Source organism: Pygoscelis adeliae, unplaced genomic scaffold (genome assembly GCF_000699105.1).
Source record: "Pygoscelis adeliae isolate BGI_AS28 unplaced genomic scaffold, ASM69910v1 Scaffold197, whole genome shotgun sequence".
NCBI classification, from domain to species: Eukaryota; Metazoa; Chordata; class Aves; order Sphenisciformes; family Spheniscidae; genus Pygoscelis; species Pygoscelis adeliae.
The window spans coordinates 1,174,003-1,179,530 of record NW_008825105.1 but is presented as its reverse complement, the minus strand read 5'-3'; positions in this window follow the sequence as shown (position 1 = coordinate 1,179,530).

The window sequence follows — 5,528 nt, the reverse complement described above, 5'->3', positions numbered from 1 at the left end:
GGTACGAAACCTCGCCAGCAAAGCAGGCTGGGCACCGCAGGTGTGAGCTGCCAGCGCGCAAAAACCAGGGTGGTTTTAAGAAAAAAGTGCAGCTTTTTCTTTTAGCAGCTGAAGCCTCATTAATTTGAAGATTGAAATGGCCACACAATCGGAAACGGGCACCACAGTCCCAGCGACGGGTCTGAACGGGGGTTAAAAGGAACCGGCGTGAGACCCCGAGGCGATGGGGTCCGGGGAAGCAGAGGGAAGCGCTGTGGGGGCCGAGCTGTCTCCTGCACAAAGGATGGGGGGCTCTTAGGTCCGCACATACCTTTTGCTTCTGGAAACCCAGCCCAGCCTCTCTGCGCTTTGCCTTTGCAGCTCTGTTTAATGGGACGGCGGTGCTCTACCTCAGAGGAGAGCAGAGCCCTGATGCCCACCGAGGACTTGCAGTTCCCCTGCACAGCACCAGAGACATCCCCGTACCGCAGCATCCTCTAGTTAGAAGGGCAACGAGGCTGGTGAGGGGTCTGGAGAACAAGTCTGATGAGGAGCGGCTGAGGGAACTGGGACTGTTTAGCCTGGAGAAAAGGAGGCTGAGGGGAGACCTCATCGCTCTCTACAACTACCTGAAAGGAGGCTGTAGCGAGGGGGGTGTCGGTCTCTTCTCCCAAGTAACTGGCGAAAGGACGAGAGGAAACGGCCTCAAGTTGCACCAGGGGAGGTTTAGGTTGGACATGAGGAAAAATTTCTTTACTGAAAGAGTGGTTAAACATTGGAACAGGCTGCCCAGGGAAGTGGTTGAGTCACCATCCCTGGAGGTATTTAAAAGACGTGTAGATGAGGCGCTTAGGGACATGGTTTAGTGGGCATGGTGGTGTTGGGTCGACGGTTGGACTCGATGATCTTGGAGGTCTCTTCCAACCTTAATGATTCTATGATTCTAGTTTAGCCAGCGGTAAATCGTGAAGAATTATTTGCCGGAGTGATTTAGTGAGGTGCTTTAAATGGCATGTAAATGTTTGCATATTGCTTTGAGCATGAGAACAGCTTTACAAGTGCTAGCTATTGTTATTTTGCTTTGGAAACCATGTTCTCCTTAAAATCAATGTCACAAAGAAGAATGTGTGAGCAAGCTAGTTAACTTGCTACAATACTCTTATTATTGCCGTTAGCGGAGAGGATCGTAACCCATGCTGACACAGCCCTTCGGGCGCTGGGTGTTATTCTCATTTGGTATAAAGCATCGCTTACTTCATCATGAGAACGCACCCCTACCTCTGACCCTTGCTTGCAAAACTGTTTTCTGCTCAATACCTAGAAATTCACCGTGTTGCAGTCAGGCCTTTCAACTATAAAAAAAAAACCCAAACAGCTGAATGCTCAGAGAGTACATCGCTCTGGTTGAAAACACAAATCCAGAAACACTTTGCAATCAATCAGCCATGCCACGGAAGAGGACAGCCAGCGAGGACAGCGAGCGTGGGCTGTTCATGGTGTGGGCAGAGCAGGCTCTCTGTCCCTCGCTGTTAACCCTGTGCTGCTGCGCTCTGTGGAAGGAGCCGGGGTTTGCTGACACTTGGCGACCCGAAGTGGGTTTAATGGTGGAAACGTTCGGGGATCCTCCCCGGCCCCGATTCTGCACGTGCTTTCAAGTCACGCTTGCTCCCCAAGTGCTTGGGTAGGTGCTTCGGGTTTTATCCCAAAGAGGGGCTTTATCTGGCAAGCTGGGAAGCTTGGGGGGCTGCTGGGAAGCGTGGGGGGCTCCCGCTGGGTGCCCACTGTCCTTGGTGGAGGAATGGGCGCAGCCTTGCTCACCCTTCTGCCTCCAGCCCCACTGAGCTTCACCAGACTCTGCGAGGGGCTTTTCCCCCCCCATGGCGCTGAGCTGAACCCCTGGCTGCAAACTCTTGGTTTTGGGTTTCCCTTTTTTTTTTTTTTTCTCTCACCGTCCCACTTTGCAGGAGTCCAAGTGCAGCCCTGGGCGATCCGTGGATTCCAGGGCAGAAAGCTGGCGCCTGCCCCGGCTGCTCTCCCAGTGCTCCCCACAAGCTGTGCTCAGCTGCCCGGAGGAAGCAGTTCGTTCCTGCCTTTGCTGGAAGGGGATATTTTATTTATCTCCTTGGTGGCTTTATCTGGATTTAATATTCTATAGGTGCCACTTTTATCTGTCTTCTCCCTGCTTTCCCTTAACCTTGTTTGTGTAATCACTGTGCCCAAATTAAATATTTACTGTTTTCTCTCTACTGATGAGCCTCCCAGTTCCCTTCCACTTTCAATTAAAGATTTACTAGGTGGGCATCAGCACTTCTGCAAGGCCAACAAACCAGCCCCCCTCGTTAGATTTTTAAGTGCTTCGTTATCATAGTTCAGCAGAGCACACCATAAATGAGATCTAAAACACACCAGCACGCACGCACTCGCCCTGCAGCACCTGGCTTCATCCGCGCAAGGCTGAGCCCGAAAGCAGCAGGGTGTGAGGAGCAGGACGGGCGAACGCGTGTCTCCGGAGGGGTCTCTGGCTTCCCCCAGGATGCTGGATGGCATGGGGAGGGGGGGGACGGACACACACGACGACACTGGGGAGAGCCCTGGGGCAGGGACACGGTGGCGCTGGGCAGGGCTGGGTCAGGCACCGCTCCCACCGCAGCTCTGGTCTGTTTGAGAGACGGAGGACAGCGGTCTGCTCATCCTCAGGCCACGTTAAGAGGGGGCAGCTTCAAGAGGCAGAAACGGGGGACTTTCTCATCACTCCGCTGTATTATTTATAATTAACCGACTTTTTAGATCAATATTTTATTGGGAAGATTGCTAGGGTAATTCATGCTTTGAGCATCTTCCCTCCGTGTGAGTGAAGCCTGGGCTATTAGGAATAATGAGCTTTTTGCTAGTTACCTTTAGTGAACTAATAAATTTTTAATGCTAGCTGGAAACTTAATAATGGAAATTTAGTCGGTGACCTCAAAACTTACAGAAAAAGGTGAGGGAAGCGGACGGGGCCAAGCAGTAGGAACAAAGCGGCAGGCAGGAGCTCGGTGGCACAGCAGGCGAACAAAGCCCAAGCCAGGCGGCTTTGGCAGCAGGGATGCCGGAGGGATGCGGCGAGGCGGGGGAAGGAGCCGGAGGACCTGCAGCCCCACGCACGCACCGTGCTCAGCACCGCCACGGTCACGCAACCGTTTGGCAGAGAGCAAGAAAACAAGCAGGATTTCCAGGCGAGCTGTTGGGCCGAGGGGTCGAGAGACACCATCAGCTCCTGGCCCTTCCTCAGCTGCTGGGCACCACTGCAATGCACGCTGCATTTTATATCCAAGCAGGAGAGAAAGCTCTTTTACCCCCTACTTTTTCCGCCACCACCACCCTGGGCTTTTTGGGAAGACCCCAGGGCTCAGCATCACCCAGCCTTCCCCCCGCCTTGTCAGCAGCCGAGCGGCTGTCAGGGACCTGCATTATTTATTTGCTCGGTAACATTTACTGGGATCTAGTGTTTAATAACTGTCACTCCAATATATCTTTTCTTAATCCCCTCAGATCTGTCGCTGTGGCAATTTTAAATATTTATCAACGCAGTTTGTGTGTTCACTGTTAAGGTCGCAATTTTCTTGTAATTAAAGATTTACAAGACACCGCTCAAGATTTAGAAAGGATTGACAAAGATCAAAGCTGTTTGGTATTCACGCTAGAAATCACCAGCTCCCCGAAGGTTTTCTGCAGGACCCCTGTACACGGGTGACAGGGCCGACCCCCCCTTTATCCTTGGTTATTTTTGCTGTTGCTTTTAACCGTTTTTGCTGGCTCTCATTGCAAAGCCACACTTCGCAGAAGGGGGAGCTTTTGCCCCCCTCCATGTCTCCCCATATCTTGCTGACACAGCTGAGTCTCTCTCAAAGCCTTATATTCCTCAGGGCCTCATCCAGCCCCGGGCAGAGCCCCCTGCCACAAGCCGCTTTGAGAAGGGCCCTGCTTGCCCCGCGACGGCCCCACCGGTTCCTGCACTCGCTGCCTGCTCCTGCTGCCGCCGAGCTGGGCTCTGGCTTGTTATTCCCCTATTAACATTCATTCCCCATCAGCACGAGCCCTGCCTGCCATTCCCCCCCCTCCCGGCTCCCTTCCCATTTAGCCACATGCACATCCAAAATCAATTCTTCCCCTTCCCCCACCTAATTAAGATTTATTACGGTTCCAGGACAACTCGGTAGCAGCAAGGGTACCGAGGGTGCCCCACGCATCCTGCTGGGAGCAGACCCCGGGATGGGAGCAGGGTGCTCTGCCCCTTGCTGCCGCTTGCCCTGGGGTGGCCACAGCCTCCCGCACCCTCGCTCGCTGTGGAGTCGGACCCCAAACACCCCAAAGCGCCACCCAGGTGCACACCAGTTTCTTAAGCCTGTCTGGCACAGGCAGCACGAGCAGACCCGGTGGCCAGCAGCGAGCACCCATCTCTCACCAGGACCCGCAGCATCCGTGGCCCGTCGGCACCATTGATGCCTCCTGTGGTGCTTCTTGCTGCGCATCCCCAAGTCCTCGCTCCTCTAGAGCCCCCCTGCGCCGTGGGACAAATTCAAGCCGCAGGCTCATCCACGACAGCATCCCCTGCAGATGGCTCGGCCATCAGGAGGGGAGCCAACGCTGGGAAGGGAGCTGGGCTTCCCAAAATACTGCCTGGTGGAGAGGGAAGGCGAGAGCTGCAAGCAGCCAGCCGGGGCTGTGAAAGCAGGCAGAGCAGCTAATTGCAAACCAACCCCTGGAGCGGTCAGCACTTTTCTAGCCTCTAACGGCTCCAAACTGACCTCGTGCCACCTCTCCTGCCCCGCTGCTTTCCATCAGCCTGATTTTAGCCTCAATTGCCCACTTGAACGCAGCTGAATCCATTTACTCGGGCCGGCCGGGCTGCTCTAGGAGGGGGCAGGAGCTGCTTCAGCTCCGAAAGGCTGGAAAAGGCAACGGGAAATAAATGAGCTGCAATCGTTTCTCCTCCGTGACTCCTGCCTTCGCTGCTTCTTCCTTTCTTTGGTGACTTTGGGATGGAAAGGCCAAAGAAGCGCTTGTCTCCTGACCCCAGGCTGTGCTTGGAAGGGGAAAAGGGACCGAGAACCATAAGTCACTAAGCAGATCCCTGCCTCAGTTTCCCCACCTGTAGATCAGCGGTAAAGGAGGGAGGGGGAGAAGCGATGAAGCATTTGGAAGGAGAGCTGCTTGCCGTGGAGATTGACAGGTAGATTTTCCTAAAGGTTTTGAAAGCTGCACCTGCTTCATCATAATGGCATCATGCATATGGATAACAGCACTGACATTTCCCAGGGAGGTCGGGTGTTTTAATTTAAATAATTTTTGAGGAAGTGCTGGAGAGAGGAGGAGAGGCCTGCTTTGATTCTGTAACGAACTAATAAATATGTGCCTGTCGCGCTCCTCCCAGAGCCGGAAAGCCTTTGGTGCAGGCAGGGAGACAGGCAGGGAGACAGGTAGCCCTGCCGCCCAGTGATGGGCGCTGAGAACGGGACATCTCCACCACGGGGCCCTCGGCAGGTGCAAGGGCTCTGCGAAAGAAGGAC